The sequence below is a fragment of the Carassius carassius genome, chromosome 30 (assembly GCF_963082965.1).
Source record: "Carassius carassius chromosome 30, fCarCar2.1, whole genome shotgun sequence".
NCBI classification, from domain to species: Eukaryota; Metazoa; Chordata; class Actinopteri; order Cypriniformes; family Cyprinidae; genus Carassius; species Carassius carassius.
In genome coordinates, this window is record NC_081784.1 from 29,261,033 (window position 1) to 29,288,257 (window position 27,225).

At 37.8% G+C, this 27,225-nt stretch overlaps 1 long non-coding RNA gene and 1 pseudogene across 1 annotated transcript; both read right to left on the reverse strand.

Annotated features, from left to right (window-relative positions):
* Positions 1-3,286: 3,286 nt before the first annotated feature.
* On the reverse strand, positions 3,287-4,146 carry LOC132111223 (uncharacterized). The gene is made up of 2 exons (XR_009424765.1): positions 3,572-4,146; positions 3,287-3,514 (listed from the first exon to the last, which is right to left on the reverse strand). It is a non-coding gene; the product is annotated as an uncharacterized LOC132111223 (long non-coding RNA).
* A 4,823-nt stretch (positions 4,147-8,969) lies between these two features.
* LOC132111008 (NLR family CARD domain-containing protein 3-like) lies at positions 8,970-26,456 on the reverse strand (annotated as a pseudogene).
* Between the last annotated feature and the right edge of the window lie 769 nt (positions 26,457-27,225).

A 27,225-nucleotide genomic window follows, 5' to 3' on the forward strand; every position in this document is an offset into this window, starting at 1 on the left:
CTCCAATCTGTGAAAGACTGCGTAAAAAAATTGTGGAAAACTTTAAAAACAATGTTCCTCAACGTCAAATTGCAAAGGCTTTGCAAATCTCATCATCTACAGTGCATAACATCATCAAAAGATTCAGAGAAACTGGAGAAATCTCTGTGCGTAAGGGACAAGGCCGGAGACCTTTATTGGATGCCCGTGGTCTTCGGGCTCTCAGACGACACTGCATCACTCATCGGCATGATTGTGTCAATGACATTACTAAATGGGCCCAGGAATACTTTCAGAAACCACTGTCGGTAAACACAATCCGCCGTGCCATTAGCAGATGCCAACTAAAGCTCTATCATGCAAAAAGGAAGCCATATGTGAACATGGTCCAGAAGCGCCGTCGTGTCCTGTGGGCCAAGGCTCATTTAAAATGGACTATTTCAAAGTGGAATAGTGTTTTATGGTCAGACGAGTCCAAATTTGACATTGTTGTTGGAAATCACGGACGCCGTGTCCTCCGGGCTAAAGAGGAGGGAGACCTTCCAGCATGTTATCAGCGTTCAGTTCAAAAGCCAGCATCTCTGATGGTATGGGGGTGCATAAGTGCATACGGTATGGGCAGCTTGCATGTTTTGGAAGGCTCTGTGAATGTTGAAAGGTATATAAAGGTTTTAGAGCAACACATGCTTCCCTCCAAACAACGTCTATTTCAGGGAAGGCCTTGTTTATTTCAGCAGGACAATGCAAAACCACATACTGCAGCTATAACAACAGCATGGCTTCGTCGTAGAAGAGTCCGGGTGCTAACCTGGCCTGCCTGCAGTCCAGATCTTTCACCTATAGAGAACATTTGGCGCATCATTAAACGAAAAATACGTCAAAGATGACCACGAACTCTTCAGCAGCTGGAAATCTATATAAGGCAAGAATGGGACCAAATTCCAACAGCAAAACTCCAGCAACTCAATGCCTCAATGCCCAGACGTCTTCAAACTGTTTTGAAAAGAAAAGGAGATGCTACACCATGGTAAACATGCCCTGTCCCAACTATTTTGAAACCTGTAGCAGAAATCAAAATTGAAATGAGCTCATTTTGTGTATAAAATTGTAAACTTTCTCAGTTTAAACATTTGCTATGTTATCTATGTTCTATTGTGAATAAAATATTGGCTCATGTGATTTGAAAGTCTTTTAGTTTTCATTTTATTAAAATTTAAAAAACGTCCCAACTTTTCCGGAATTCGGGTTGTATATATATATATATATATATATATATATATTTATATCAACCTACATAAAATGTGGTGAACCAAGCAAGAAAAAGTTTTAATATAATTGCATTAGAAACTAAATATCAAACAAATTGGCATTTAAAAAACAAACAAACAAAAATGGTTTACTTTACAAACAAAACATACAGTTCAAAATGTGTTAGGACACTTTTTGGTTGTCAAATGTGTAACATGTTCACTGATATTAATATGTCCAATATATTAGTCACAATTCAACAAGTATTTGTCATGACTTTTCATACTTCCAGTATTACAAGATGCACCACTGTCATGGTTAGATGTAGTGTTGTAGATTTGAATCTTATTGTTATGTATTGTGTTATGTACCCCTTTAAAAACAAAGATCTAGGGGTGAGGGGGGGGGGGGGGGGGACAAATAAACGGTGGGGAGATACTGAGAGAACTGCCGTCTCCAAGTTCCAGGCAGAGGTGGGTAGTAACGAGTTACATTTACTTCGTTACATTTACTTGAGTAATTGTTTGGGGTAACTAATACTTTTCGGAGTATATTTAAAGATGGGTACTTTATACTCTTACTTGAGTAAATTTTTGGGGAAAAATCTGTACTTTTACTTCATTACTGTGGGCGACGCTCCTCTCGTTACTTTATCTTAATGCAATAAATGTTATAAATGCTTCCGTTTATTCCAAACGCACCGTCTACTTTTCTCTGGGCAATGAGCGATGCCCATTCGCGAATGATTCATTCTTTTGAGTCAATTCTGTTCAAAGGCTTGATCAAACCAATTGGCAAACGAGTGAATTGGTTCGTGAATCAGTTTGAATGATTCGTTCAGTTCCCTGCCGCGCGCACTGAGCGTCTGAAGAGGTTCACTCAGAGTTGTAACGTTTAACATCAGCAGCGTTGAAAACGTGTCTGGAACTGCACTGAATTGAAAGCAAATCTGCAAAGGCTATTATTTGCTACCGATGGAGATCCTTATTAGATGAACACCGCGTGTGCTGTCTACTGTTTAACAGGTAATAACTTGGGCTACATTCGATTACAGTACACGATACCACTGTGACATTAGTTTGTTGTACGTGTGTGGCTTATAACAGAGGGGAGTCAAGTTGAATGCAGCTTCCAAAAGACAAAAATAGCCGATTAAGATTTTATTAATTTTAATACAATAACACCGGTGCGAGTACTTTCAGCGAAACATATCATCAGCTGCTAAATTCAGATCTGTGATCGCTTGCTGGCGCTAAACCAGAGACAGACGAGTTTTTACAGCACTGTGCATTATAATCAATCACACATGATTCTTTTGAGCTTATTAAAGCATTGGCCAATCAGAGGCGTTCAGATGAGTCATCGCTAAAATGCCGGTGCTTCCTTCACTCGCTCACTGACTGAATACCTCTTTCTGGCGAATTCTCTCGTCAGAAACAACAACGTGCAGATGTGTGTACGAATCTTTAATTAAGATATTGATTTCACACTGTTAGCAGTTTCAGTGATTTTAATGGGAGTTTCTGAGAGTGATTGAAATCTAGACTGTCAGTTAATATGATCTTTAATAATGTAAATGTTATTTGCTCTCTTTCTGAACAATGAAAGATTAGTAGCAATATTTATATCACATTAACTTTCAATGTTAAATTCATATTTAATATAAAGTCAGTCGTATTAAAAATATGTTATGGCATGACACCTATATCTGGTACTTAAGTAAACAGATAAGGTTTTATAATAAATTACATAAATTGGAGTAAAGGCTGATGAAATATATACATTTATACATGCACAGATACATTACATACATTTTATCTATATATCTAAATAAAAATAGGCTCAGTATATATGACCCAAAGTAACTAGTAACTAACTACTTGAGTAGATTTTTTATCCGATACTCTTTTACTCTTACTCAAGTAACTATTCAAGACTAGTACTTTTACTTGAGTAAATATTTCTAGAAGTACTTTTACTTTTACTTGAGTACAGTTTTTGGGTACTCTACCCACCTCTGGTTCCAGGGCTGACACACAAGAAAGCTAAGTAACACCAGTTTGAGCAAACAACCAGAGGAATTTTATTTAACAGAATGGAAAAATATATAAGGCTTCAGGAAGGGAAAGGCCAAAACAATAAACAAAAAGTTTCCTCTGACTAAGGTTTTCAGTATTATCTTACCTACCAAACAAGAAAAATAAAAAGCACAGAGATACTTCCCTGACTTCCTCTCTAACTCAAACACAGGAGACAACGGGTAATTTCTAAAATAAATGACATCCACCTCCCTACAAGAAAAATATTCCACTTAAGCAGTTAAACCAAAAAATCACTGAGACACTCTGCTACTCTCAATAACTTCACTTTAACACTATAGGTGAAGCAATCAACAAACACTTAAGTAGACAAGAGTTTAAACAAGAGCTTAAATCACAACACTGGAACTGGAAGATGGAAGTTGCAAGGATGGAAGGCCTCAGCCTCTCACCCTGGACTGCAGCTCTTCTGTTAGCTCTCCTTTATACTCCAACTAACGAGCTAAACAGGAGTCAGGTGACACTCATTAGCCTGCCAAGCAGAGAGAGAAGGAGGAGTAAAAGAAACAAGATCACAGTCTACATACACATACACACAGTAAACCCAATGGTTAATGAAATCAAAAGACAGAATAACTTATGTCCCTATGGACGTAACACCCCCACCACTAAGTTTTTTCTTTTATCCCTCGACTTGGAAAAAAAGAAATCTATATATATATATATCACTTAGATTTCAGTACCACCGGTCCTGGACAGCGCATTGGCAATCACATTTTCAGAGTCCTTCATATGAAGAATGTCAAGATTATACTCCTGAACAAATAACGCCCATCACATCAAGCGTTGATTCGAGTTAGACATCCGGGCTAGGAAAGTTAAGGGGGTTGTGATCGGTGTACAGTCGTGGTCAAAAGTTTTGAGAATTACATAAATATTAGTTTTCAAAAAGTTTACTGCTAAACTACTTTTAGATCTTTGTTTCAGTTGTTTCTGTGATGTACTGAAATATAATTACAAGCACTTCATATGTTTCAAAGGCTTTTATCGACAATTACATGACATTTATGCAAAGAGTCAGTATTTGGAGTGTTGGCCCTTCTTTTTCAGGACCTCTGCAATTCGACTGGGCATGCTCTCAATCAACTTCTGGGCCAAATCCTGACTGATAGCAACCCATTCTTTCATAATCACTTCTTGGAGTTTGTCAGAATTAGTGGGTTTTTGTTTGTCCACCCGCCTCTTGAGGATTGACCACAAGTTCTCAATGGGATTAAGATCTGGGGAGTTTCCAGGCCATGGACCCAAAATTTCAACATTCTGGTCCCCGAGCCACTTAGGTATCACTTTTGCCTTACGGCACGGTGCTCCATCGTGCTGGAAAATGCATTGTTCTTCACCAAACTGTTGTTGGATTGTTGGAAGAAGTTGCTGTTGGAGGGTGTTCATGGCTGTTTTTTGGGCAGAATTGTGAGTGAGCCCACTCCCTTGGATGAGAAGCAACCCCACACATGAATGGTGTCAGGATGCTTTACTGTTGGCATGACACAGGACTGATGGTAGCGCTCCCCTTTTCTTCTCCGGACAAGCCTTTTTCCAGATGCCCCAAACAATCGGAAAGGGGCTTCATCAGAAAATATGACTTTGCCCCAGTCCTCAGCAGTCCATTCACAATACTTTCTGCAGAAGATCAATCTGTCTCTGATGTTTTTTTTTTGGAGAGAAGTGGCTTCTTTGCTGCCCTTCTTGACACCAGGCCATCTTCCAAAAGTCTTGGCCTCACTGTGCGTGCAGATGCGCTCACACCTGCCTGCTGCCATTCCTGAGCAAGCTCTGCACTGGTGGCACTCCGATCCCGCAGCTGAATCCTCTTTAGCAGACGATCCTGGCGCTTGCTGGACTTTCTTGGACACCCTGAAGCCTTCTTTACAAGAATTGAACCTCTTTCCTTGAAGTTCTTGATGATCCTATAAATTGTTGATTTACGTGCAATCTTAGTAGCCACAATATCTTTGCCTGTGAAGCCATTTTTATGCAATGCAATGATGGCTGCACGCGTTTCTTTGCAGGTCACCATGGTTAACAATGGAAGAACAATGATTTTTAAGCATCACCCTCCTTTTAACATGTCAAGTCTGCCATTCTAACCCAATCAGCCTGACATAATGATCTCCAGCCTTGTGCTCGTCAACATTCTCACCTAAGTTAACAAGACGATTACTGAAATGATCTCAGCAGGTGCTTTAATGACAGCAATGAAATGCAGTGCAAAGGTTTTTTTGGGATTAAGTTAATTTTTATGGCAAAGAAGGACTATGCAATTCATCTGATCACTCTTCATAACATTCTGGAGTATATGCAAATTGCTATTATAAAAACTTAAGCAGCAACTTTTCCAATTTCCAGTATTTATGTAATTCTCAAAACTTTTGGCCACGACTGTACACAAGAAGAGGGATTGCACTACCTCCTATATAAACATCAAAGTGTTGAAGCGCAAGTAAAAGAGCAAGAGCTTCTTTCTCGATGGTGTTATATTCCTTCTGATAGGACCCAAACTTCTTTGAGAAATAGGACACCGGATGATCAATACCATGTTCATCTTCCTGTAATAACACTGCACCTGCCCCTGTGGCACTGGCATCCACTTGCAATTTGAATGACTTTTCAAAGTTGGGGACTAGAAGTACAGGTGTGTTACACAACAGGTCTTTCACTGCACTAAAAGCTAGCGAACATTCACAATCCCAGATGAACTTTCGGCTACTACTCAACTGAATTCCATGATGAACTGCCTCTAACTATCAGTTTGCATTATTGACACTGTTTTCCTAATGAATGTTGTTCAGTTGCAATGTATTTTTTTTTAAAGCGCTATATAAATAAAGGTGACTTTGACTTTGACTCAAGAGATCAGTGAGTGGAGAAACTACTGCAGAGAAGTTTCTGCAAAACCCTCGATAGTACCCAGCCATTCCAAAAAAATCAGCACAACTCACGCTTATTGCTGGGGGTAGGGAACTGTAAGATAGCCTCCACTTTGGCAACCACAGGTCTCACACATCCCTGACCCACTTGTTTTTCCAGTAAAGTGACCGCTGCTTTTCCAAATTCACATTTGGCAGCATTTAAAGTCAGTGACGCTATAGCCAACATATTGAATACACTTTCAAGCGTTTTAACATGCTATTCCCATGTGTGTGAATAAACAACAACATCGTCGATATAGACCTCTCAATGTGTGACACCTGCCAGGACCCTCTGCATCAGGCGTTGAAAGGTAGCGGGGGTATTTCGCATCCCAAATGCCAAAACATTGCACTGCATAAAATGATCTGGTGTCACAAATGCGGAAATTTCAGAAGCACGGGGAGTTAGGGGGACTTGCCAGTAGCCCTTAAGGAGGTCTAATTTTGATACAAAGTTAGCGGAGCTCACCCGGTCTACACAATCCTCCATTCGAGGCAATGGGAACGAGTCTGCCTTGGTGATTTTGTTCACCTTGCGATAGTCTGTGCAGAATCGAAATGATGAGTCTGGCTTTGGCACCAGTAAACAGGGGGAACTCCACGGGCTCTGACTGGGCATGGCAATATCATGACGTATCATGTACTCCACCTCCTCCTTCATTATTACACGTTTATTTGGGTTCACTCTGTAGGCATGCTGTTTTACTGGCAAAGAATCACCCACATCAATATCATGGGTCAGCACTGAAGTTCTGCTTGGTACATCAGCTAACAGTGAAGGGTACCTGGATATTAGCTGCAGAAGTTCTTTACGTTGACAGACTGTAAGATAGGGAAGAGTATTAGGCAAGTTTTTCAGAACCACTGAATTTTTAAGTTTTCCACATGAGCTGACAGGAACTTTATCTACCAAGCCATCTTCGGCAAGAAAATAACTGGCAGTTGAAACCGCAGCTACAGGGGTAACACTTGGAGTAGCGTTGTAAGTTCCCTCATCACGTTTCAGATATCTATTCAACATATTTATGTGACAGACACGTTTCCGTCTTTTCCGGTCTGGGTTGGCAATCACATAATTAGTGTCACTCAATTTTCTTTCAATAGTATATGGGCCTGAAAACACAGAATCTGGAACGGGTAAAAGGACTAGGACAAAATCACCAGGGTTGAACTTACGGTTACTTTTCTTGTCATAGCGGGACTTCATTTTTACTTGGGTAACACTTAAATGCCTTTTTGCAATGCCCCAGGCACAATGCAGGCACTCTTTGAAAGAACTGACATATTCTGACACGGACACAGGCGAATGATTCTCAGAAAGCAGCTGTTCACTCAGCATTTTCATCGAGCCACGAACCGTGTGGCCAAACACAAGGTCGGCAGGACTAAACCCAGTTGACTCTCTCACAGACTCACGAGTGGCAAACAGAAGGAAAGGAAGCCCCTCATCCCACTCTCTTCCAGTTTCAACACAATATGCTCGAATTATGGCTTTTAAGGTCTGATGATACCGCTCCAGGGCCCCCTGTGACTCAGGATGATATGCAGTTGACATGCGTTGCGACACTCCCATTTCGACTAACATCTGCTTGAATTTCTTTGAGGTCAGGTTTGATCCTTGATCTGTTTGGATTTCTTTGGGTAACCCAAATATAGTACAAAACTTCACAAGAGCCTTAATCACAGCAGGGGATTTAATTGCGCGCAAGGGAACTGCTTCAGGGAACCTGGTTGCGGTGCACATGATGGTTAACACATATTGGTAACCACTTTTGGTTTTTGGCAGTGGACCAACACAATCTAGTATCAACCGTTCAAACAGTTCAGCCATCACTGGCACTGGATGCAGAGGAGCAATGGGGACCTTCTGGTTTGGTTTGCCAGACCTTTGACATATCTCACAAATTCTGCAAAAATCTGCTATTGAGGACTTGCACTTTGGCCAAAAGAAGTACTTGGTTATACGGTGAAAGGTTTTATTGACACCTAAATGCCCTGCAGGTAAATTGTAAATTGTGTTATATATGATATTACCGAAGGGTTTAATTTCCCCTCAGACATTGATAAGTTGTCTGAATTACAATTATCCATCCTTCACAGCTGAAGTTTATCTAAGTTAGGAGGTAGGATGCAGACTCGTTGAAGGCAGCTTTATTTCGTCTCGACTGAAAACTGGTGGTTGAGGATTTTAGATGCGAACTTGTTGCCATGGAAGCAGAATTCATCTTTAAGGAAAATGTAGATATACTGTATATTGTTTATTGAATGACAAAAAAACTGGATGACGAGTAATTTCTTATATTCTGAAAAAAAAAAAAAAAAACAGAGGTGTTTATTATAGGACCTAAAAACTCTGCATGTAATAACCTAGAACACTGTCTAAGACTTGATGGCTGCTCTGTCAATTGTTCATCATCAGTTAGGAACCTAAGTGTGTCTTCTGCAAGACAGTTTTGTTTATTAACTGTGCCAAAAGTGCCAAAATTTACATAGTGTACTTTTAAATTACATTTTGCATTTTTAGAGTTTTAGGGTTACATAACGGATAATATCCTGGCAGAAAATTACCAGTACTTTTTTGTTTTTCTAATGTTTTTTTTTTCTTGCAGCATACCTAACTGAACAACAATTATATGTACAAGCTAATAACAAGGTGTATCCTAAATAAGTCATGATAGAAAGCTTCCATGGATTCTAATGGTTCCCAAGAGAACCATACACCCTCACATTCTATCATTCAGGTGTGTGGGTAAAGTCTGTTGATGGTCATAGGCTTTTCAATCTCACACAAAGTCACTGAGGAGTTTGGATAATAAAACACAAACCCAAATCCAGCACAGAGAGGCTCAGTGAATGTGGTGTTGAATGTGTGTAAGTGTGTGAGTGTGTGTGTGTCAGACACGCTGTAGAAGGACAGACTGCCGGCTGGAATGTCCACATACACTCCTACTCTTTTAGAGGAGCCTGAAGGTACACGTATGTCAGTTTCCTTGTTATTGTGTCGGACAGTAAACCTGTTCTCAGAGCAGATCAGACTCCAGGAGTTTTCATTGAATCCAAATACACAGTCATCACTTGCTCCTTTCCTGCTGACTTCTTTATATGTCACCGATATAAAAGCATATCCACTCCATTCAGCTTCCCAGTAACAGCGTCCAGACAGACTCTCTCTACACAGAACCTGGGGACACTCATCAAATCTGTCTGGATGCTCAGGATATGACTGATCCTCTCTCACACGTGTCACCTGTCTGTTCTCCTCAGACAGAATGAGACAAGTGTGTGCTGTGTATGGGTCCAGTGTGAGGTGACAGGCATCTGAACACAAGAAAAGAGACATTTATAATGCAACACAACAATAATCACTAAAGGTGTGTATGTGTGTGTTTCTTGTGTAGACGTACATTTGCGTAGTCCAGCTAAAATCCTGAACTCTCCTCCATGAGCCACACTATAAAACACACAGTGTCACATTCTGCACATCAGATCCAATCAGTAAACTCACATACACAGCACTGACTTTTCCTTGTCAGGTAAAAGTGTACTAAAAGTCAAGGGCTTGTAGATTTGAATGTGAGAACTTACACAATAAATATTCATACTTGTTAGTTGATATTTACACTCACAATCTGATGAGAAAAGCTGACGTTTTGTTTTGCAAACATACACAATAATCAAAACACCCGTCTTTTATTAATTTATTTGCAATTGATTATGGCAGACAACACATAAAGTAAACTGTGTCTGTGGCCTAATACTATTTTTTGTAACCTATACTGGTGTGATAGTTCCCATGTTCTTGCTGAATTTGAAATACATCAAAAAAGGTAACTAAAATAAAATGTAACTGGTAGTGCACCTGTGTGACAGAATTTTTAACACCTGTTTTAACAGCTTTACAGTCAGCGATAGCTATTTTGTCTTAACCTGTACTGTGCACTTGGAATATTACACCCTTATTGTGCAAGTTACATTGTTACCTTTAAGGTTTCATTTTTATATGTGTCTTTATGACTGTTATTATATAATATGGTGCAATATATTCCCATCCTTTATATTAATTTTATAAGCATTTTAGACAATAGTATCCATCTGCACTCCCGTGGCACCTCCTGTTTTAGGACACAAAAACCAGGCCACCCATCTCAAGTGTGTTTTAGGCCAGAAATGATGGATTTAAATCACTTTCCAGGGGAAAAACTACTGCAGCCTTTACCACTGCCATTTATGCATGATGGTTAAGCTAACCAGACTGCAAAAATTACAAATTCATAAAAAATTAAATTTACAGAACCACTTCAGTAAGGCAGTTGTCCATGAAGGTATGTTAACCTTGAGTTGTTTGTTTAATATATGTATTGTAGCTTAATACTTTATTGAGGTAATTATACCACTGTCTGTACTGTGGAACTAGAGTTTTAAAGAGGAGGGATTTTAAAAACTATTTAGTTTAATAAATAAATGTCAAAAGTATTTGTGACAACATTAACTAAATAACATTAACTAAATATTTTCTAATAATAACTAACAATCACTTCTAATAAAAAATAAAAATAAAAAATTGTGCTGAGGAGCTGAGAGTGCATTCAGGCCATTCGGCAGTAGTTCAATGTTGTGGCAAGAGCAAGATTGAGAGTTACAGACGTAAACGTTACAGGCCTTACTCATTCATTCAGTCATGTCTTATAGACAATGACGTTATTGAGTCTACTGGAAAAGAGTAGACAAAACGTAATAAAGCCTAGTTCACACTACATGACTTAAAGCAACACTAACACAATGTGACTTATTCTGTGTTAAAAATGTGCAAAATGTATATGAGTGAGTAAATCATAAATTCATCTACCAAACCGCCTTTTTGTCTTATCCCAAATCATTTCCATACATTTATAATAAGTGATTATTTTTGGACTGTTGTAGCCTGTTTGGGTCATCACTGTTGCGGAGTAACACATACCTGCGGGAATCGCCATAGACATAAACTTGAAGAAGTAGCTCCGGTTAGAATGTTCCTCTGAGGGATGCATGCAGTTCTGCTTATTAACCCCTAGAGTGCCAACATTTATATAGTGTTGCTTTAAAACTTTGGCAGATCGTTGTGCTGTTTAGACTACATGATTTCTTGGCTGTCTTGAAGTCATGGTGTTCACACTACATGACTACGTAAATGCAATATGGGTCACAAACTACACAAGCTGACAACAATTCTGTTACCTAATGACGCTATCCCATCCCCAAACCACGTTTTGTCACAAAAACATAATGGGGATTTAACTTCTTGAATCCAGGCGCTGTTCAGTCCGGCGCTGTTCGCAGTTTCCTGTCCAGCGCCACGTCGTTTAATTAGCAAATGCATTTGTGCCCATTTGTGTGCTGGTCTAAAAAAGAGGTGTGTTCAGGCGCATTGTTGGCGCATAGTTATTTTAAGGAGCTGAAAATACACTGCGCCACAGACCAACTCAAACCTGGTCTAAAGTCTAAAGTCAATGGGGCAATATTTTTTTGTTATATAAAAAGCACGTTGGTAGAAAATGCGCCTCTGGGCGGGTCCACAGTGCGCATTGACTTTGCTTATTACACACAGGGATGCACATCACACAAACATGCCAAATATTAAAAAACAAAAGGATTACAGTGTGAAAGAATATTATTGTGTAGGCTACATAAATATAGAAATGTAATGATGGATAGTCATTGGGTGTATTAGAATTAGGCTACCTATTTGCAATTCAGCCTATTACTGCTTATAATGATGAATCAAATTCTAATTAAATTAATTATAGTGTCCTGTACCTACCATTAATTTCTTTTTTATTTTTATATAATATATGGTGTCTGAATAATTTTTGTTTTGTCTGTGCACTCATTCTTGCTAAAACTACGGAGTAATTCAGTTAAGAGCAGTGAGTGATTTTCTTAATTTAATTTTCTTGGATTAACATTACAGCAGCCAGTAGCTAAATTAGGCACGGTCACTTTAATCGACAATGAATGCATCCAATATAATACACATCCCATTTTTTTCTCAACTGTTTACTTTCACTTAAGACATAACCAACTGTTTTTTCGAGCATAGTTTCCAAGACGGGTATTTTGACATATTTTGTATGTATTTGTCGGCACAAGAGCAAAAAGAGGCAAATTCTGTGTTCAAGTGTTTTGAGATGCCTTTCTCTGCTTGAGCCCTAAACACCAGAACACAGCTGTGCTGAATTGGGCTTTTTCACATCCTTTTCTGTTTGTTTTAACTGTGATTTGTATTTGTTCGTTCAGGTGCAGTACGGAAGTTCGAGGAGACTTCGCAAACGAGAGCTCAGTTTAGTGTCGCTGTCTGTGAGATGCGGCTCTGAGACTGTGAGATGCGTGCGCACAAAACACAGCGCGCAAGTTCAGCTTTTCCGCGTCTTGTGTTTAAATGATTTAAACTCTTTTGAATGTTTAAATTGAAAAGTGGCCAGGCTTAAAAACATATGAAAATGATAATCTTTCATGACGTCACGCAGCAGTGGCCTGTCAACTGTCCTGATTGTCTTTTTAGGCTACCCTCAGCCAGACGGTTGAGATCATCAGGGGCCCCCCCTCTGCCGTGGGCCCCTATCATCGTCACCACCTTTCACCCCACTTGCAACGGCCCTGATTACGAGCTTTAGTGACAAGCTCTTTGTAATACTTATCATTGGTTAAATATTTGTAAAACCCTCTGATTCAAATAATAATAAAAAAATATAATAGAAATATGAAGTTTAGATAATTTTTCATGACTGAGCTGTATGGCGACTGCCATACTCTGCCATACGGAAAGGACACTGGCCCTATAGGACCGAGTTAATATGTCACACTGTACAACATTAATTAGTATTTAATTATTGTAAAGGGTAAGTTTAAGGCTATGTAGGTGTAGACGTTAATAAAACACAATCTAACAGGTAGAAAATTTTATTAGAAACATCTAAACCTTTCAGAACGCAGCAAGTGCACTGCTGTAATGTGACAAGAATCAACGAATCAGCTTCATCCTTTCCCGTAAAAAAATTTAAAACTAAGCCAAGATGGAGAAACAGCTGGTCATAGCTGATAGCCATTTTTTAAATGAATTAATTAGCAGAGCTAGTGCAAGGGATTTGTAATGCTGGAAATCCATTTATCCTTTGCTAAAACTTCTGCTTCTTTATGGAGAGCAGGTCATGGTTGCTTAGCAACAGCAGACGTCACGAAACGAAAGCATAGAGCACAGGCTACAGAGTGCTTTGGAAAAAAGGAGAAAACGTCGCGCCTAGCGTTTTTTTTTCACATGTTTTCAGATGCGACATACAATTGTGGTTTTGTTTTGAAGGAGAAAAAAAGCATATTGCTGGACTCGGTCTAGACCAATGAGAACATTTGGCACGTCCAATAACCAAGCCCGAGATGATAAAAAAAATTACTACAGCCCTACATCTTGCATTTGTGCAAGTGAGTTTTGTAACAGAAATATCACAATAGTAGTAGTAAAATTCAAGGCACTAAATATTTATGTTTGAAGTGCCGACCTATGGTTATACAGCAAAAATTTAAGTGCTAAAGTAAAAATGTTATACACACTTGTGCCTGTATTGGTGTTTACACATTTGTAACTACTGGTCTGCAACACTGAATTTAAAACAGGAGTTTTAATTATTGTGTATGTGTGAAAGTTTAAACATTTAAGCTTTGCACATCAGAGTTTTAAAAGTAAATTTCAGATTACAAGCTATTTAGATTTCTCAAATTCAGATTTGAAGCTCTCATGTTTTGCTACTCTTTTTTCTTCATACTTGCTGATCAACATACTTGAATTTCTCCAGCGTGCAGTTTTGATGGTTGAGTAGCTTAACTTCTGATTCTCTGAGGTGATTGTAGCTCAGATCCAGCTCTTTCAGAAGTGAGGGGTTTGAACTCAGAACTGACATCACATAACAACAGCCTTCCTCTGTTACCATACAGCCAGATAATCTACAAAAACCAACAGCCAACAGGCCACGACATTAGTTTGTCTGAATAGGGCATATGTGTGTATTCATAAAAATGTTTATTAATTATTTAATAAAATACATACTTTTTATAATTTGTACTTTGTTTGGAGTCAGAAATCAAGGGCAAGTCTAAATTGATATGTTTAGTTTGATGAGAGTAAATCTGTGTTCTTAAATACCTCAGTATGTTCAGTTGACAATGCGACTTCTTCAGTCCATTAAAGAGGATCTTCACTCCTGAATCCCGCAGGTCATTGTTACTCAGGTCCAGCTCTCTCAGAAAGGAGTTTGATTGCAGAGCTGAAGAAAAACTTTCACAGCATTGACCAGTGAGATTACAGAGGACCAATCTAAAGAGAACAATAAAAAAGAAAGTATGGAATTGGATACTTATGGTTAGGAATTAGATACGTGTTATAGAATGAACATTTTGTTTTCAGCTTATTGATTCCTGTTCACACATCTTCCGAAAGACCAAATAGCAGGAAGCATGATTGATTGTTTAAATTATATGAATGATGTGATCAAATTGATGAATGCTAAAAACGGTATTAGAACGGTACTTGTAGTTTTTTATATCTGGTGTTTTTCAGTAACTTGTGAGCATACGATTGGTTAAGACCAGAGGCCCAGGGGATACAGTTATCTTTTAATGTTACTGTGGGGTAAAAATGATGTTAGCAGGGACCTTTCTTTGTCTCCTTTGAACTCAGAAGGTGAAACTCTGTAAATGAGATAATTTCTGCAGAAATTAAAATCAAGACAAATACAAACTCTTTGACAGGTTTTTCATCCTCAGTTTCACATTTATTGATCAATTTCAGAAACTACACACCCTTGCTTCGAAAGTAAAGCAAGTAAAAGTAAACAAACTGAGGAGTGTCACAGGTCGATCATTTATAATCAAAGCATAGCATCCCTTTTCCAATGTTTTGTCATTTAGCTGGGCGTAGAGGGAACTTCAGAGGGAAAAATATTTTATTTTAATCATTTTGAGTTAGCCTATCAATGTTTGTTTATTCACTGGCAAGGGCGCTGAATCTAAAGTACACACACATGCTTTGAACATGGATGTGGCAATAAAAAGGCTGTAATTCATAGAGCTATGTTGTTTTCCCTGTACACTTAATCTTGGAGATCAAAGTGTCTATTCAGTGGCATCAGTGCCAAAATGGACAGCAAGAATCTGGAACAATGTTATTTGGATGAAGAAACCATCCATAGCAGTCCTAAGCAAGTGTATTATGTGCATTTTAAAATGTATAGAGTATGACATTTGTTAAAAAATATAAGAACCAGCTGGAATTCCCTATACTTTTATAATGTGATAATTTCTAGCATAGTACCCTGCTATTCAAGCAGCCAGCTTGGATAGGCATTTGAGAAAAGCCAACAGAGATGGACAAGTACGAACAAACCGTTTGAATAGTTCTTTGCTATGAGTGCTATGACTGTAAAGGTGAAAACTTCCTTAAGCTTCTTTGCCTTCTTTGTTATGTAACTCTGAAAATGTATTATTCTCAAACAGACTAGCTTGGCTGACTGAGGAAGATTTCAGAAAGGGATAAGAGTTAATCTTAAACTGTTGAAAATTGTGATATTTAAAAATAATAAATAAATATATATGTCAGGGCCGTAAAGAGAGAAAATTCAAATGCAGAGGATACGTGCAACAGTTTATTGGGTACTATAATAAAAAAATCCCAAAAATAATCCAACGTAAAAAACAACTCCAGAGCCCTCCGTACAGACACCTGTGGACAAAGGCTGTGGAGACTACCTCTGGTGCAATGCCCAACGGGACGTGGAAACGAGACTGAGGATCTCAGGCAAACGGCCAACTGCAAGAAATCCTCGTCTATGCGTCCTGAGCACAGCAGCCAAAAGGTGAGGAAATGGACACACAGCACAAGCACAAGAAAGCAGACATGTGACTACAATGACATCTAAAGACCCTGCTACCTGGTGGTGGAACACCGTAACCCGTAGTGAGTCTGAAGACCTTGATTTTCTGAGTTGCAACAATTTGTTGATTTGGGATAGAAGGAGGCAGGAACTGGGGCCTGTACCATGATGGTAGCTGAACAAATTCAGAGTTACAGGATTAGTTTTGAGTTGACAAAACCAAACCTCTCCAATCCGGCTTTGTTGGTACCATGATGCTGTTCATCAACTCTCTTTGTCAACTCAGGCTTTGATCCTGAGTTTGTGGAGCGCGTGCACATGAATGTGTGACATCACTGGCGAACAGCCAATCACGAGCCTCACAACACAAAGCAAAGTTTGATTTACTTCTCGAGAGAGACCCAGTGACATTCAAAACTAAAGGCTAAAGGTTATGCTAAAGGTTAAGAGTTTGAAGAATATGACAAATTTAAACGTCATATGAAAAATGAAGGAGGACAAGTAAAATAAATAATCTTGCTCTATCAGTGCATTGACAAGTGAAATTTGTTAACTTAGTTTATACATTTGAAAATATATAGTGATAGAGACTCAAACATGTAAGGTCAGATTTTTTATTTTTTAAATAGTGCAATATTTTGATACTACAGCTTATTTATATTATATGATCTGTATACATAAATATTTATTTAAAATAAAATAATATAATTGATAAATAACTGCTAAACTAAAATTGCTTGTGTGTAAAAGATAAATAATAATAATAATATGAATCTCAATAATTATATAAATCATAAAATGACTTTTTTAGCAATAGTGACCTTTAATTTGGAGCAAGATTAACTGGAGTGACTTTGTGTCAGACATGTGTCACTTCTCTCACATCTGATTGGTCCAGCTTCAGTTTGAGATCTCTAACCCAGAACATAACCTGCCCCGGAGCAGGTTAGCCTTGGAGTGTAAGTTACTATGGCAATGAATGCCACTAAAAGCCAAGCCACGTGATACCTAAAACCTAGGATTGGTGCAAACTAACCTGAAAATTACCTGGCTAGCCAGCTAATCCAGCTTCATGGTACAGGCCCCTAGTCAAAATAAACCTACTTTAATTCACAATTAACCAAAACAAAAAACAGCTGGTTTATGACCGACTACCACACACAAACATAATAAAATGTCCCAGGCCTGGTCCTGTTTCTCCCTGCACTGTCACTCCACCTTGCATTCCATGGAGCTCCTCTTAAGGAGACTAGTGTGGCATGCAGGAGTTGTTCATTAGCACTTTTGCTATCAGTCACACTCCATTTCCATGACTTTCAGCCCCACCCTGCTTGCAACAAGCTGGTTCAGGTGTGTTTGATTAGGGTTGGAGCTAAACTTTTCAAGGCAATGGTGCTACAAACAAACTTTCAGGGAATTTGAATACTCAAAGTAGTGTTGTCAAAAGACCCGGTACTTCGGTACCAAGTCGGTACTAAAATTTTTTAAATGTGACGGTACCAGGTTTCTTTAAGTACCGGTAGTACAGAGGTCCCGTTCAAACCCGGTTCAGCGCTATGATTTCCGCGAAGCAGAAAATGAGGACGGAATCTCAAAATCCAGTCATGAAAATGAAACTTACATTTTAATATGGACAGTCATGGAATGTGTCAAAGTTAGCATAAATTAATCAAATCTCCATATGGACCAGTATCTGTAAATGTTAAGCCGCAAAAGTTGTTTGAAATATGAATCCGTGTTCTGCGCGTCTCTGTGTGAATTAATGAATGGCAGACGTGCGGGTTTGTTTGCTACATAGACTGAAGCGCATGATGCTTGCATTAATTTCAGCATCTGAGCTTCAGAGTTCTCTCTCCATCAAGCGATCTGTACTTTTCAGTTCATCTCAATGCATGCACAGCGCACCTGTATTTGATGCTCTGTAAACTCTTTGTGAAGGCGCACGACTCACCGTCGCTTTACTGATAGCGCTGTTTCTCACACTTGCAAAGAGAGAGAGAGCGAGAGTCTTACCACGCTGAATCGACACGCTATATGTAAACTATTCTTTGTTGTCTTCTCCAGTCAAAATAATGGAGTTCGTTTAGAATTATTCATATTCATTTTCAAACAAGCAGAAGACATACCAGTTTCTCCGGTAGTGGGCGGAGCTAATGCGCAAATGGCAATTTCATTGGCTGGCGCTGATCTAGTAGGCTACCGTCCCTGTTTTGATTTCAGCAAATCAGTTTGACCGAACGCAGACAACGTGATTAATATTCATGAACCCAGCAGCTCATCAATTCATAGTGCATTGTATAAACACTAGTATGATAGTAGAATTAGTAGTAGTATTATTTTTTAATAATAATTAATATGATCTATTACTATTTTTTTTACAGAAAACCCTCAATGACCAAAAATATTTTAAGCATCACCACCAGTCTTAAGTTCAGTTAAAATGACAAATATGCATTCATTAGGCCTAAAAGTAAATTTTTAAATAAAGGCATTGTGCTAGAAATATTAATATTATTTAGTAATATGTATGTGATACTGCAACTACTGTTGAAAAAATTTATAAAACTTTATTTTTTAAAAAAATAAATCACAATATTTCTTCCATGTTTTAATTTTATTAGCAAATCCCCTTTATTTACCAAAAATAAAATGTGTTTAAATTTCATAAATTAAAAGACAAATTAAATTTGGGTGAAACTTGTTTACTGATTTTCATAATTATATAACTTGTAGAAAAACTTTAAACACAATTGTAAATAACTATAAAGAATGGCATTGGTTTTATTTTTAGTGCTAAAAAGTTATTTTTTTTAAATTAGCATATTTTTGTGTTTTGCTTTGGTACCGAAATTGGTACCGAGAACCGTGGATTTTCACTGGTATCGGTACCGAATACTGAAATTTTGGTACCGTGACAACACTAACTCAAAACTACTTTGGGCCAATATAACATGCATGTATACACCTGAATGATCTCAAAACCCCCTAAAAGAGCTCTAAAAGGAACTGTGTACTTAAGTCATGTAAAAATCTTAATCTTAATCATCAAATGATTTATAGTTTACTGTTTTTTAGGGCTGGAACGATACATATATTCGTACCGAACCATCACGTTACAGATATCTCGGTTAGGTGTATGAGGCCTTACAATGAATACAGGTAATTAAACCTCAATCCAGAAGGGGTCGCCTGCAGCAATGCAATGCTGTTTGATAACCGGCTGCCAACAGAAGAACAGTGAATGTTGTGAGTTGCGCACTTGAAAACAAAGCCCACTAGACAGTGACCAAGTGCTGATTTTGAATGCATCTCTCACAGACTGACAAAGGAGTATACTTTAACCCTCTGGAGTCGATTAACGCGTATATGCGTTATGAAGAATTTTTTCCTGATAACCCCGAAAAGAACTTAAATTACATTTTCAGTTTTGATCGTACAGATAAGAGCAATACATCAATCGAATCTGTAAAGGGTCTTCTTTTTTGTATACAGACATAATAACAACAAAACTTCGTGCATTTATAAAATAAAGATAACAAACAAGTTGTGCTGTCTGCAGCCTTTGTCTGCAGTGATCTTCATTTACAAATGCGTCATTAAAATTAACTGTAACTCAGTGAATACTCAACGAAGAGACATGAGAGATAAATCTATAGAAAGCTTGACATGCAATGTCCGTGGGGAAGTCGTGGCCTGGTGGTTAGAGAATCGGACTCCCAATCGAAGGGTTGTGGGTTCGAGTCCCGGGCCGGCAGGAATTGTGGGTGGGGGGAGTGCATGTACAGTTCTCTCACCACCCTCAATACCACGACTGAGGTGCCCTTGAGCAAGGCACCGAACCCCCAACTGCTCCCTGGGCGCCGCAGCATAAATGGCTGCCCACTGCTCCGGGTTTGTGTCCACAGTGTGTGTGTGTGTGTTCACTGCTCTGTGTGTGTGTGCACTTCGGATGGGTTAAATGCAGAGCACAAATTCTGAGTATGGGTCACCATACTTGGCCGAATGTCACTTCACTTCTGTTTTTCACATTTTGCTTCATTATCTTCTAATGTGACCATGCCCCCTTGCTGAACGCTCTATTCAGATTCTAATGTTTCACTGAAGCACGCAGCTTGAATACACCCATACAACAGAAGATAACGCAGCGAGACTGTTCTTCAAGTTTTTTAATTTTACTGTTTGCTTCGTGATGAGAGGGATAAGACATAAATGTATCAAATAAATGTAACTGTAATCAATGTAACAAACAATGCTGTTCTTTCAATTTATCCCCACTAAAAAAACCTGAAAAAAATATTCACAGCTCTTTTCAACATTATTATTATTATTATTATTATTAAAAATAATAATAATAACAATAAATGTTTTTTGTGTAGAAAATCAGATTGCTAAAAGGATTTATGAAGGTTTGTGGCACTGGAGAAATGATGCTAAAAATTCAGCTTTGAAAGTCAGCTTTGATTGTTCCTAATAAACTGTTTAACTGCACTCGCAAGTGAATATTAAATTATGTTGTGGGATAATTAAATATATTCTAAATAAACTACAAACATAAAATTATATGCATTTATTTTGTCCTTACATTCTTTCTTGTAACTCTTCCCTCTCAGACACACAGCTGATTGAAAGGCTCATTATGCAGCTCATTATGGGGGCCTTCGTCTTCTCAGTTGTAAATGATGAACAATGATATTCATGATAGTTGACGCCTACTCGCATATGACTTTTACCAACAAAAAGTGTCTTAGAAAATTTAAATCAATATATTGTTTTCTGTGAGTGAGTGAGTAAACAAGATGATTTTCACATAATTTAGAAAGAAACAGAGCATAATAGATTTTTTTTATTGAACCCTGACCCCCAAACTGAGGTACGTACCGAACCATGACATCTGCATAACGTTTCACTGTTTGAATAACTGCAGTCTTAGCTACTCCCCTTTTTGAATTACAGATTACTACCAGTTGTTGGTATGGAAAATTATTTCCTCTCATGCAGATGCAGACCGTTCTTGCTAGTTGGCTGTAGTCTGTTGTATATTCAAGCTCAACCTTTGACCAAGATGCAGGCAAGTTTATATATATATAAACTTTATACTTAGAACAAAAGAAACATCTTTGATATAAAGATTTGTTATACAAATCTGATCTTTTCCAAACAGCTATTCATTCCCATTTTTAAACATAATGAATAAGTGAATGTAAAAATCAAACCTCAGTATGTTTAGTTTAGTTCACAGAGTGAACCCTTGAGTCCAGCACAGAGAAGCTTCACTCCTGAATCCTGCAGATCATTGTTACTCAGGTCCAGCTCTCTCAGACAGGAATTTGATGATTGTAGAGCTGAAGACAAAATTTCACATTGCTGAAGAGGGAGACCACATCCAGCAAATCTATAACAGAAAACAACATTGTAAAGATTGTCATAAAGATGTCATATTTTCTGTTTTAAGAATGCCAAAAAAACAATCTTTAATTGACCACATATCTAATATGCTGTGTGACAAGAAGTTCTTTGAACAAAGATCATGTTCAAATTAAGTAGCTTTTGACTACTAAGTAATACTTTGTTTGTGATATGAATATACCAGTTTTTAATTCTGAATGTGAGATCGTTGTAAACATATTTTACACATTGCTGTGTTTCTACTGTCTACTGTTCAATGTGCTTTCAAATTCTTATATCTTTTCTAATTCAATGCTCATAATAAATTTGTGTAATATGAATAAAAACAGGGTTGAAATTTCATATATTAATTAGACACACAAAAAGTTACTGAATTACTGAAAAAAATAATTCTTATGTCTGTGATTCCCAACAATGGACCTGGAGCACACCCTTGGGTACACATTTTAGATGTTACCCTTTTCATTTCAGGCCTTTGAGTCACTACTAATGAGGTGATGAGTAGATTCAGATGAGTTTGATTAGGGAAACATACAACATGTGCAGAGCTGAGGGTTTTCCAGGACCAAAGTTTGGGAAACTTATGTGATAACATGAATAGCCTACTCACATAACTTTTTTGCAGTTCATCACAGCTGGTATCAGTCTCCATCTACCCTCATCTGATGTGTTGTATTTCATAGGATCAAACTCATCCAGCACATCATCTGACATCTGAATCATGTAGGCTATTGCTGAGCAGTGAGAAGGAGAGAGTTTCTTCTCTGAGAGTTTGCCTGATTTCAGAAACTCCTGAATTTCTCTTGACAGAGTCTGATCTTTCACCTCCAGCAGACAGAGGAAAAGATTGATAGATCTGTCTGCTGAGAGACATTTGTAATGCTCTTTAAATTGATTGCTTAATCTGTCATCATCATAATCCAAATTGCAATCATAATCGATATCATTGTCACTCTTGATTGTGTCTTTGATGTACTTTGTGATGTCTCTGATAGTGGAAAAGCTGTTCTCTGTGTGGGACAGTAGATCTTGTAAGAGTGTCTGATTGGACTCAAGTGAGACCCCCAGCAGGAACCGCAGGAATAGATCCAGATGTCCTTTTTCACTCTGAAGAGTTTTTTTAACTGCTGATCTTAGTAATGCATATAGAGGGTTTCCCCCAGACCTGCCACACATATTCTCATAATTTTCATGAGAACTGAAACAACTCTAGTGGCTCCATGTTGTTCATCAGATGAGAGCAAAACACATATAATGCAGCAAGAAACTCCTGAAGGCTTAGATGTGTGAAGCAGTAGACTTTCCTCTGATGAATAACTGATTCCCCCCTAAAGATTTCAGTGCACATCCCAGAATACACTGAGGCCTCAGTGACATCTATGCCACACTCTCTCAGGTCCTCCTCATAGAACATCACATTGCCCTTCATCAGCTGATTGAAAGCCAGTTCAGCAAGTTTCACAATCACTTCTTTATCTAACTGCTGGCGATTCTCTGGATCTCCCTCTTCATATTTCTGATTCCTCATTTTTATCTGAATGAGCAGGAAGTGGATGTACATTTCAGTCAGAGTTTGAGGGATTTCTGCACTCAGATCTTCTTCCATGAGCTTCTGAAGCACAGTGGATGAGATCCAGCAGAAGATGGGTATGTGGCACATGATGTAGAGGCTTCTCACTTTTTAATATGTGAAATGATTCTGCTAGCTTGAAGCTCATCACTGATTCTCTTCCTGAAATATTCCTCCTTCTGTGGCTCATTGAACCCTTCAATCTCTGTCACACGGTTGATATATCTGGGGGGGATCTGACTGGCTGCTGCTGGTCTGGAGGTTATCCAGATGAGAGCGGAGGGAAGCAGATTTCCTTTTATTAAGTTTGACATCAACACAGCCAACGATGAAGTCTCAGTCACACCTGAAACTTTTTCACTGTCTGAAAACATCAGTGTAATTCTGCTTTCATCCAGACCATCAAAGATAAACACAACTTTACACTCCTCATAAATCTTTAAGTCTAGATCTCCAAGATCAGGATGAAAGTCAAGTAAAAGTCTGTGAAGACTGTACTGATCATCTTTAATTAAGTTTAGCTCACGAAATGGGAGCACAAACAGGAAATCCACATCTTGATTGGCTTTTCCCTCGGCCCAGTCCAGAATGAACTTCTGCACAGAGACGGTTTTTCCAATTCCAGCGATGCCTTTAGTAAGAACCATCTTTATTTTGTCTTTTTCCTCGCATCTTAGTTCACATAAGGGTTTAAAGATGTCATTGCAGTAGATTGGAGTGTTATGTGAGAATTTTGTTTTGGGTGTTGCCTCCATCTGTAAAACCTCATGTTCCTCATTCACTATTTTACTCTCTCCATTTATGATGTAGAGCTGTGTGTAAATGCTGTTCAGAAAAGTTTGATTTTCTTGTATTTTGATTCCTTTAAATAACCTCTCATATTTGTTCTTCATGTTGTTTTTGTGGTGGTCTTTGACTCTCAGTAGCTTATCATCTGGTTGGTGAGGATCCAGTTGCAGGTTTCCAGTCTCTCTGAAGGTCGGCCAATCATCTCTATGCTCACAGCAGGGACAAGAAGAACAAATAGAAAGAATGAGGTCTCAAGAGACAAGCTCTACTAAAGCCATGTGTCATTCAAAGAAAAACAAATGGAAAAAAAACAGCTGAGACACACCATGCTGTTTTTATATAGAAACTATCCCCCATCAGTTAGAACTTTATTTTTCAAATGACACTTAAAACTTGTAAGCCTCGCCATATTTGTTTTAACTTTGAAACACTGTGTGTGTATAAAACGATGGGTCATTCCATGTCAACTCAAACAGAGGTCATCCAGGAACAGTAAAAAAAAAAAAAAGAAAGAAAAAAAAAAAGATTCTGACTGTGTGCGTCAAGGCAAGTCACCTTTATTTATATAGCGCTTTAAACAAAATACATTGCGTCAAAGCAACTGAACAACATTCATTAGGAAAACAGTGTGTCAATAATGCAAAAAGAAAGGGTGTGAAAGAGATGCATAAAAGAAAACCAATGCCATGGATGATTGTTTATTGAGAATTCCATTATTTTATAGAGGGGGATCAATAGATAATAGAATTTAAAAAATGTTCAAAAATGGGAAAGAGCCCCATCTTGTAACTCAAGAACTATTAAAGGTATCTTAATATGATTTTAAATTCTAGTTCTTAACATACTTTTTGGTAACACTTTATTTTAACGTGTTCTTAAGTGTTACATATACTTACTATAATAACAACAATTAATTATGCATAATTACATGCAAGTTACCCTAAACAAAATCATAATCCTTATAGAAGTACACATTTAATAAATATTGCTCAGTACTTAAATACATAATTACACAGTAACTAGGATACCTTAAAATAAAGTGTAACCTACTTTTCTTTCTTTTAAGGCCTTATACTTCAATTTCAGAGATATTGGGATCGTATTATGACTCCATTAGTACATTGTTAAATTTGTACAACTTCAGTGTCAAAACCAAAATGTGGTTCACTATGTTTTTAAAGAGGAATTACAAATTTCTGTCCATTTCATGTATAAATTGTTGAATTTTACTCCACTTTTAACAATTCATCTGAAGGAAATGGTTTGCCAAGTTTTTTTTTTTTTTTTTTTTTTTTGAGGAATTTAGGAAATCAAGGAATCACAGTTAAAAAAATAAAATAAAATAAAAAGCAAACATTGTGACAGGTTGACAATAAGGCAATGATAACAGTTGATCTGAGCACATGAAGTAGCTGAGGAACTGCACACATAAGTGTAAAAATAAAATGATGCTGCTGTCTTTAAAGTCATTTTCACCGTGATGTAATCTGGCTCCAAATCTCAAGAGAAAATTGTAATTTTGACCCCACTCTACAAAGAAGTGTAACTATTAATCCATGGCATTTAATAATGATTGGATTTCATTATTATTATTTGTTTGTCTTTGTTTTGTCTTAGAAAAAAAATATTAACAATATCAAACTTTTTAGCTGAGGATGTTTATGAAATTTGGTAGATTTGGCATTAATGAATTAATGAATAAATGAATGACTGCTATACAAATGAGCAAATCACCTCAAATTTCTCACTATTACTAAATAATGAGAATGAAAACTAAAATTATATTAACTGACATACAGGTGATGACAATGAAGCATGATTCTGAGAGCATATTCAGGTGACAGCCCTCCAAATGTGGTGTGGAGCTGACTCATTTGCAGCAATGATGGATGAATTAAGTTTACCATAAAATGCCATTTAATTGACGATGTGGCCGAAGGTGTTCACATGGACACTGTCCACTACAAAGATGTTTATCACATCAAGCCACTGTCAGATAAAACCACATTTGCAAGCATTTTCAATGATGTGAGTCTTTTCTTCTAAACATTAATTGAATTGTATAATGCAGCATTAAGATTTGGATATTTGGGTTAATATCTTCAAAATCAAACAGGTCTACCTGAACATACCAGTCACACCATGCACCGGATAATTCACAATAAAGTTTTACGGTCTAAAATATATAGTTAGACGTTTCACCTCAGATCGTCCACTAACTAGAGACTTCAGCAACAGTCAGATGAGTTAGAGTTAGCATGATTTATCCACGTATAAGGTGATCCTTGTGGAAAGTTTTCAAATTTGGGTCCAGCAGTAACTTAACAAGGTTGGAAATTATTAGCTTAAGTTTTTTCTGTCCCTTGTCTGGTAATTGTCTTACCTGTTGTTAAGGGTCCCTGTTCCATCACTGAATTTGATGGGTACTTCCATGGATGCATCACTCTTCACAGACAAACAGCTGGGCTCTGGAGATGCTGCTCTCTGGTTCTGGTAGTGAACAACATCTCCATCCTCTCTCTCCTCATACAGGCTCATTTCTTCTATAGCTTCATTCAGTCTGCATAAGTGGGCCAAATCTGATTATTTAGCTCATACTGTATGTGGTTCAGATGCCTTTTTTTCAGAACAGTGTGAACAGCAGAAACCACAAAGAATTAAATTTTTGGTTCTGATTTGGGCCTCTTCCATGAGTGGTCTTAAATCAGATACAAGTCTGATTTTTGCAATGCGTTCTCTGTCTTGTATTTTACCTTTTGGGGTACAACAGCTTGACGCCGTACATATTAGTACCTTAAAGGGATAGTTCACCCAAAAATCAAAATTATGTCATTAATAACTCACCCTCATTTCGTTCCAAACCCGTAAAACCTCAGTTTATCTTCGGGACACAGTTTAAGATATTTTAGATTTAGTCCGAGAGCTCTCAGTCCCTCCATTGAAGCTGTGTGTACGGTCTACTGTCCATGTCCAGAAAGGTAAGAAAAACATCATCAAAGTAGTCCATGTGACATCAGAGGTACAGTTAGAATATTTTGAAGCATCGAAAATACATTTTGGTCCAAAAATAGCAAAAACTACGACTTTATTCAGCATTGTCTTCTCTTCCTTGTCTGTTGTGAGAGAGTTCAAAACAAAACAGTTTGTGATATCCGGTTCACGAACGAATCATTCAATGTAACCGGATCTTTTTGAACCAGTTCACCAAATCGAACTGAATCATTTTAAACGGTTCGCGTCTCCAATATGCATTAATCTGCAAATGACTTAAGCTGTTAACTTTTTTAATGTGGCTGACACTCCCTCTGAGATAAAACAAACCAATATCC